The sequence below is a fragment of the Nelumbo lutea genome, chromosome 1, assembly GCF_056320005.1.
Source record: "Nelumbo lutea isolate HS-2025 chromosome 1, American lotus-T2T, whole genome shotgun sequence".
Taxonomy (NCBI): Eukaryota; Viridiplantae; Streptophyta; class Magnoliopsida; order Proteales; family Nelumbonaceae; genus Nelumbo; species Nelumbo lutea.
Window position 1 is genome coordinate 132,874,502 of NC_142684.1, and position 9,485 is coordinate 132,883,986.

At 30.1% G+C, this 9,485-nt stretch overlaps 1 pseudogene across 1 annotated transcript; it reads left to right on the top strand.

The window, feature by feature from the left end:
• Positions 1 to 320: 320 nt before the first annotated feature.
• Positions 321 to 7,559, top strand: LOC148877665 (protein DMP6 pseudogene; annotated as a pseudogene). The gene is made up of 2 exons (XR_016098363.1): positions 321 to 448; positions 6,651 to 7,559. The product of XR_016098363.1 is annotated as a protein DMP6 pseudogene (transcript).
• Positions 7,560 to 9,485: the final 1,926 nt, after the last annotated feature.

The following is a 9,485-nucleotide window of genomic DNA, read 5'->3' on the forward strand; positions in this document are numbered from 1 at the left end:
TTTTTTCTAAAAATGACATCAATGCCAAACACTGACCTAGTTATTGATCTCTAGGTCAGCAGCTTATTCGTACGGGCAGAACAATTTGACCCATTACATCATAAATATAGTATTAAAAATATATAAAATCATTTTTTAAACTCCAGAAAATTCAAACAACAAAAACACCATCAATAAACAAGAAACAAAAACACTATTAAATTTGATACTATCTATTTAAAGCCAATCATGCCAACCCATTTTCATTTTCTTTGATTATTTAAGAGAATATTGTTGCTTATCTTTGTTTTGAATGGATACAGGAGGAACCATTGTTAAGAAGATGGAAGAGATAAAAGAGATGGTTTTGGAGTCTAATACCAACGAGTAGATAGAGTGGGAAACCTCCTTGAAGGAAATGGAATACATTACTAATGTAGCGGAATAGACAAAGAACGATATGACAAAGGTGAGGGAGTTGAAGAATATTATGATCTTGTTCATTACTGTTATTGCTTATTGCTAGAATTGTTGTTTTTGCATTCTGGAAAAAATGTAAAATGAGAATAGAGGTATTTTCTGGGTGGGTGGTAGTTTTAAGTTTTTGTTGGAATTACTGGTTTTGTTTAATATTTGAGTTTTAGTTTTTGTTGGTCTAAATTTAGATTATGGGTTTGAAAATATTTGTGTTTAAATTTTTTGAGTTTCCAAGCTTAGTTTTTGCTATTTTTGGATGGTGTGTTGGTTGTTTAAATTTATTGGGTTTAATGAGGTTTAATTTCTATTTAATTTAGTTTTTTTTATTTAGTCATGGAAGATTATCTCTAGTCCTTCCCATTCTCTCCTCTTTGTCTATTAGTAAGTGTGCGCGTGATTTGCATGTGGCAATTCTAGATGATGATAATGATAGGAATAGTGTATCCAAAATTTTCTAAAAAATTCATGTATTTTTATTTTTACTTTTTTTTTTGTTTTCACTATTAATCGGATGCAAACTGCAAAATATGAATTTTATTACGTAAGCACTTCATATTAAGCTGCAAAGTTTTAAGTATCATTGGCAAACCTACCCACTTGGCTGGGCTGTTATGTTTCATCTTCTTAGTGTATATTTTCTTTTGTTCATTTGTTAAAAATAAATGTAAAATTTAAAAAGAGGGAATTGAATGGGGTAAAAGTTGTAGTTCAAACTACATTTTAAACCTCACAATTAAATAGTGATTAAATTCAAAAAATGAGTATTTTAATCAAAAGAAAGTTTCACAATAATATTCATATTTTTAATAGTAGTGTAAATATGGAGTTATAGATGTATTCATTTTTTTCTATATATATATATATATATATATATGTCTGTAGAAACAATATTGTTATGTACACTTATTTTTATTTAACATGATAAATGTACGATATAATGCATGTGTCCAAATGTTGTTTCGTAAACTTCATGCATTTTTTCTTTTTATGTTTTTTATATTTTATTAATTTTTATTATTTAATTATGACACTATAGGTTGATAGTTTTGACCCAACAGTTGAACTATTGATCTTTGCTAAATAGGAAAATAATTTCATTTTTGGTTAGTTTCAGATTATATATTTCATTTTCACCATAAAAAAATAATTCTTTTTTATTACACTTGTTTTTTTAATTAGATTAATAAAAATATCATAAATGTGTCTATTTTTTATCTACATTTTTATAATTTTCTATATTTATTTCAATTTAAAAATTTTATTATATAACTATGATTTCATGGGTTGGCCAATTTGATTTAGATGGTTGAATTGCTTAGTCATCACTTGGATAAAGAATGGTTTTGTTAGTGAGTAAGTTTTTAAATATATGAATTTATATTATTAAAAGTAATGGACATACATCTAATCAATAGCATTTATTAGTGATAAAATAACTTAAATATGGGATTTAATAAGAGAGAATGAGAGTTAATACCTTAAATGATGTGAAAGGCATTAATTGAAATTACATTTTCAACCTTCATAATTAGATATGGACTAAATAACAAATGTGGGCATTTTTTAGTCAAGAAAAGTTTCACACCCTCATTCGTACTTTTTGTAATAGTATAAATTAGTGTTAGTAGATATCTTGATCATACCCTAACTACCATTTAGTATTTATACATTGGTGAATGACTAAAAGGGACAGGGATCCATCCATTTAGATATGAATACCAGCCCCTAGCCATTAATTTATGGTGATGGGTTGTTCTCCATTTTAGAACTATGAAAGCATAACTTCTTTCGATACTAATGGCTAAGAGGACAAAAGGAACTCTCATACCTTCTTAGGATGAGGAAATAAGAGGAAGAAATAAGATATGCAAATGGATCAGAACTTTATGTCTTTTCTTATTTGAGTGATTGGTGCGGCAATAACATGGTTTGCCTATACACAAACCCCCCACCACCCAATGCGTTAGAATCTGCTTGTATTCGAGGACCAAAAAAGATGATAATATACTTGGATAATACAATATTTTGATTTTGGTCTACAGTCTTTTTTTTTTCACTCATTGTTATGTTAATGGCATCTTCCTAACTGCCCATGGCAAAAAGAGGGAAGGAATAAGGCTTGGTTTACAATCGGTTTTCCTTGTTTAGTCTCTCTATCTCATACCTCTCGAATCACTATTTTTTTTATTACTTTTCAAATTTTCAAAATTGAAATGTAATGTATTAATGGACTAACCTCGCTAGTAAAAATATTAGTGGGGACCCATGCGAAGCTCATGCTTTGTTAAGTGAAGCTAAACAATAGAAATACATAAGAGTATATAATTATTTTACATTTTAACTTTTCAAATAATTAATAATTATTTATATTTTATATACTACTTATAATAACTTTTTACAATACAAAAATAACAATAATTAATTTCATATAGGGTTATTCATCAAACCAATGAAACCGACTAACCCAACCCAATTCGACCTGAGTTGGGTCAGCTTTTGTTTTTAATACAAGAAAGTGAAAAAATTCCTATATTTCTTAGTCTAAAATATTTTATACCATAAACTTATTTATTAATAATACTATTGTAATTTTTAAGTTTTTAAGTTTAAATCTTTTGAACTGATTGACCAAATCGAAAATCGGCCCAAACCAATATAACTCAAGTTGGTCAATTTTTCACTAATGGTTAGCCAGATTTGGGTGACCAACTCCCCAACCTGACCAAACCAATTTGGTTGGCCAAACAACCTACAACCAAACCTAACTAAACCGTGAACACTCCTAATACTAGTTAAAGTACTAGTATTATAATAATTTGGGTGACTAGTTAAAGTACTAGTCTAATCTCTAATAAATAATAATAGTTTAATCTTCGATAATTATTAAAATTTTATAGTGAAAATACATAATTATTGAAAATAATTTTATAGTAAAAATACAATAAATGAATAATAATATTATAATAATTAAAATAATTAAAAAATATAATATATACTAAAAATATATTAAATTAGTTAACAAATAGTGTAATCTCAAATAATAGTTTAATATCTAATAAATATTAATCAATAAATTATAAGAAAATGCATAATTATTGAAAATATATTTATAAAAAATAGAAAAAAGTAATTACTAAAAATACAATAAATTTTAATTTTAGTATATATTAAATAAATAATAAATATATATTAAAATTTTAAAATTGTTATGAATAAATTTTAATTTTTTAGAAAGTTATTTTCTAGAATTATTAATTGATATAAGTGAAATTAGTTATTTACAATATTAATTAGTTTTTTAAATTATATCATTTAAAAATTTTTGACATACTAATTTGGGACTATTAATTTTTTATCAATGTTTAGATGGTTGATAAACAAAATTAAATGACACTTCAAGGGCATTTGCGTCTTTTTCAATGCACTTAACGGCTGGTTAACAGGTAGTTAATGGTAGGTACTTGATTTGTCACATTTTGAAAGTTTGGGTACTTAACTGTCGCATGTTAAAGTTCGGGGACCAAAATGGCACTAGACCCAAAGTACAAGGTAATAACTGGGAATTTTCCCTTAAATATATTGTAATTATTTTTTGTGCTTTTAATAAACCTTTTAAAGTTATTAGGTAACTTAAATAAATAGTTCTTAAATTTTTTAATTCAAACTTTCTTTATATAGATATAGATAAAAAAATGGGGGAGAGGATAGATAGAAATTAGAGATATTTTAGGATATAAATATAAATTAGAGATAATTTAGGCGAAAGTGGGAGATAGTAGTGCCTAGTGGTGTCAACGGTATTCAAAAATTCGATTATCAATTCGAGATTCAACATAATCGAATCGAATTCGGATAATTTGACTATCTAATCGGTCTAATTCGGATGTCCTATTCATACCAAATAGTTAATCAGATTTGGATTTTGATATAACCTTATTCGATTCGATAAACATTTGAATTCGATTGATTATTTATTTCTTATATATAATATATATAATATTTAAATGTTTTTATAATTTATATATTTGATAGTTAAATTATATAAACAATTATATATTTATATACCTTATATAAATAAAACATTTATTTTATATAATTATTAATTACTTAAAACAACCAATTGGTTGAATTCAAATTGAATTGAATATTAGAATTTTTAATTGAATCTGAATTTGAATATTAATTTTCAATATCCATCAAATATTGAATCGAATTCAAATATTGGATTTTTAAATCGTATTCGAATTCAGATATTGCCTGATTCGGCTCGATTTCCATCAGTTTACACCCCTCTAGTGGTGCCGGTTGGCTAGACATTAGAAAAGCAAATCCCTCTTTCTTTGTCTATTGGTTGTTAGAAATAATTTAGCTTATGTTGTTTCTCATTGGTTAATTAAAAAAACAATAATTCAAAAAATTACTAATTAACTCATAAAAAACAATAATTCAAAAAAAAGGAAGTGAGATTTTTGTAAATTCATTTTGCTTAATTTTTCTAAATTAATAATTTGCCAAAAAATACTAATTAGTTTTTGTAATTATCAAACAATAATTTTATTAATTTAATAACTTTGGTAAATCATTTAGGGATAATTAATTTATGTAAATTACTTTTGTAGATTTTATAATGAAATTTGTGAAATTATTAATTTATTAATTTGTTAACTTTGGAAAATGATTAATTTATAAAAGTAAAGTAATATAGCTAATTTTGTAGATTAATTTTGTTTTATGGAAAATTAAATTTGTGATCCATTTTTGTTATATTAGTTTTGGTAATTTTGTATATTAATTTATCTAAACTTTTAATTTTGATAAATAAATTTTGTTAATGTTGGTAATTTTAATTCGGGTTATTTGAAAAATTAATTATGGTAATTTTGGTAAATTAGTTTTAACAATTTTGTTAAATTTTGGTATATTCCCAAAATTAATTTCACTAATTAATTTATTTATTTTTTGTTAATTAATCATTAACCAATGATTATTATTTTTTTATAATTTACGAATAAATAATTTTTGTAACTTGGGAAATTTTTAATTTGTTAATTTTGGTGAATTATTAATTTCTGAAAGTAAAGTCTTTTTGAAAATGTTGGTAGCATTTGTACACTAATTTTGTTAACTTTAGTGATTAATTTTGTTATATGGGAAATTAAATTTATAATTTGTTATATAAATTTTGATAATTTCATATATTGATTTTTCTAAAAATTTTAACTTTTGATAAACAATTTTTTTTTCTGTAATGTTGGTAATTTGTGGTAATTCAATTATTTGATTTTGATTGTTTGAGAATTAATTTTGATAATTTCGATAAATCAAATTTTATAATTTTGAAAATATAATATGATACGCCCATTTAGAATGTTATATGCATAGTTCGTTTTAGTTCAATTTGTCTTGACCATGCCCGTGGATGCATAGCACGGGGCGTGACGTGGCTAGTAAAAAATAGATTTAATCAGTAGTATATATATATATGGTATCAGTATTCAGTAGTATCTTCACGTGCAATAGCTTGATGCCTTTTATCATTTCCTTTGGTGGGGCAAAACATAGAGGGCTAACAGCATAGGACGCGATGGGATCGTCTATAATATATTCCTACACTGCTCAGCCCATCTCTTTGTCCTCTCACTCAGGGTATAGGGAGAGACGGGTGTTTCTCTTGTTCATCAGGTATTTCACAAATGGATGGATATGGCCAGCCTCTTTGTCTCCAGTGCGCAAATTCTGAACAATCTGATATCAGGGTTCAGAATCCCAGATCCTCTTATTGAGTTATATATATATAGCGGTGCGTGGATTGCGGTTGTCAACTACACATAAATGTCACAAACACGTACACTATCTTCAATCATCAGGTATATACGACCATGACCAAATTAAATTACATATATACTTTATGTACAGAAAACATCAAATTAATTAAGCTGAAAGGCAAAAAAAAAAAGTTCCCCAGAAAGCAACTACCATTCCATGATCATTGCGTCTCAGCAATACCAAGCAACATCCTAACAGTACATTAGCAAGAATCTCTTAGTTTATATTTTATACTAACAAAATTCCTCTCTCTCTCTCTCTCTCTCTTGCTTCCCAAAATTTCAGCTTTTGTTTTGGTTTCTGTTTCTTGCAAGATATCACTTAGCACTTTCTTCTCCGTCACTCAAAAAAACCATCGCTGTTTTCAGTACTTAATTATAAGCAGCCCCAATCGATCCCTTACAACGGAATTGTAACAACAACAGAAGAAAGAGTACTGCACAAAAGAGGAATTGGGGTCATGGAGATTAAGATAGAGAAGGCAGAACCAGAGTATCTCGATGAACAACGCCATCCCCTCCTGAAAGATACGACGGTACCAGCAGGTTCTGAATCAGAGCAGAATAGCAAGACAACACCTGACAACAAACAGAAGACACTGATACAGAAGGCCATTAGCCAGACATTTAAGAGCACAGCCCATTTAGCAAATCTTCTCCCTACGGGGACCGTGCTTGCGTTCCAGCTTCTGGCACCCATATTGACCAACCAAGGCCAGTGCGACATCGTCGGTCGCTATATGACTTCCAGTCTCGTGGCTCTTTGTGGGTTCTCTTGTTTGCTGCTGTCCTTCACGGACAGCTTCAGGGATGGGAATGGGGATGTCCGCTATGGAATAGCAACCTTCCGAGGGCTCTGGGTCATCGATGGGTCTTGCACCATTTCGCCGGAGATGGCCGCTGGATATCGGATCAAGTTCATTGATTTCATGCACGCCTTTATGTCAATACTGGTGTTTGCAGCAGTTGCGTTGTTCGATCAGAATGTGGTCGACTGCTTCTACCCAGCACCATCGGACGAGACGAAGGAGCTCCTCACAGTATTGCCCGTCGAGATTGGTGTCATTTGCAGCATGTTATTTGTTGTGTTTCCCACTAAACGCCATGGAATTGGCTTCCCTCTCTCCCCTCTGTAATCTCTTCTCTTGTCGACTCAATAATATTCATGTAGATTCCATGACTGAATGTCCCTTAATTTTGGGAGTCAGAGATCTAGAGAGCTGTAAAAGACAAATTAAAGTTTGCTTAATTTCCATTTGATCGATCGAATTCATCAAACTCTATGAAGTATGGACAAATACATTACTTGACGAAACAACTTAATTGCTGTGGCTTCACAAGTTAGACACACAACCCAAGCCCAAACATATATATATATATAGAGAGAGAGAGAGAATCAGTAGAAGCCCAATTAATTTGATCCCAAGTTCCCAACTGTAACATGCACCTATAGTGCCAGTAAAATTGCTCAACCCAACTCAATACAAGACGCACAGACTGAAACATGCATCGGCTTGTAATTAATCCAAAAGTCCAATTAGCTAGGCAAATAATAATGTAGGATGAGCCTTTCTCTTCTTGCAATAAGCAAGATTCAAGTTTAATTGCAACTGGGTACAAAATGCATCCATTTTTAACCCATTATTGATATATGCTAAATTCTTAGAGTTTGAACCCACTTTTGAAAGTAAACAACCTCGAACTCGATCGCTAGAGATGTCCTAGTCCTACCTCAACTCAATTCTTGAAACTTAGAAAATCTTCAATCTAAGAATAACCTTGCTTGCAAGTTAAAGAACCTATTCATTGACCAAAGAATTTATTACAATATAAACATTCACTATTGAAGAAACCCATTAAGCCATTATAATAACGTTTGCCAAGTTTTGACATGAAAATACCAGGCTGGAGATTTGGAATATATTAATATGCCAATATTGGTGGCTACACAGTATGTGCATACATATATGCGTTGAATATATATTATACATATATAATTATTAAAATATTTATAATAAAGCCGTCAATGGGTCGGGTCTGATTTAGTACAGGGTATATCGATCTCATTCCCATTATTAATTGGGATAATAAGAAGGACCGAGAAGGCCTAGGACCAAACCAATTGGATTCGACCTGATTACACTAATTTACTCTTTCGGGCATAAAATATAATAAAAATTATAAAAAAAATAAGATATTCATTGACCATATAACCAGGTCAAGCTACTGAATCGGTTTGAAACAGAAAAAACCGTCCCAACCCAATCGTTAATCAGGAAAAAACATATAACTACAAGTCTAGTACCAACATAATCAGTTCGGTTGGTTCCGTTCTATTGCAGAGACCCGACCAATTGGCAAGCCTATTCTCTAGATATGCTAATTTTCATTCAAGAGTTCATTTTTTCTAGCAATGCCGGCTTCGTTGAGGAAACGGGCCCTCAAATGGTTGGACATCATTTCTCTGTTGATGAGTGAATGAATAAAGGATAAGTCTAACCGAGGTCTACACTTAAAGAGATTTGGCTTTCTGGTCAAGATTCGCCACACAAAACTGTGCCAACAAAAGGAGTTCAAAGGAAATGTAAATCTTATATCATTTGCCCCATGGAAAAAAATAATGAAAAAAAAAGTCATACATTAATATAAGTAGAGATGCAACTTGGGCGGGCCTAACCCGAGCCCAATTGGACACGAGTTTTTGTATGGGTTCGACCTGCATTTTAGGGTTGTGGGCTGGGATTGAAATATAAAAAGCATGGTTTTTAAGAAATGGTCAAAACCGTTCAATTGGTTAACCACCTGGTTCAGTGGTTTGCTGACCAAAATCAACGTTTTTGTTTTTTTTTTTTTTTTTTGAGAAAATCCAGTTTTGGGGGAAGCGGAACCAGTCACCTGACCGGTTCCCAGTTTTTCCCGGTCCGGTCCGGTTTTGAAAACAATGATAAAAAGACTCAAGACTGGCCTAAACTTGGTTGGGCTTGGGTTGAGGCTTCAGGTAGCCCGAGCCTAACACAACTTGGATCTGATCCAACCCAAGCCCACCTGAACAAATACATACATACAAGTATTATTATATTTATATAAAGTCATCTTTTTTTCTAAACTTGTATATGTACATGTTTTCAATCATATCTACTCTTAAATTGGGTCATAATGCCCAATGAAAAATGATTATATAAAAATATAATCATAAATTCTTTC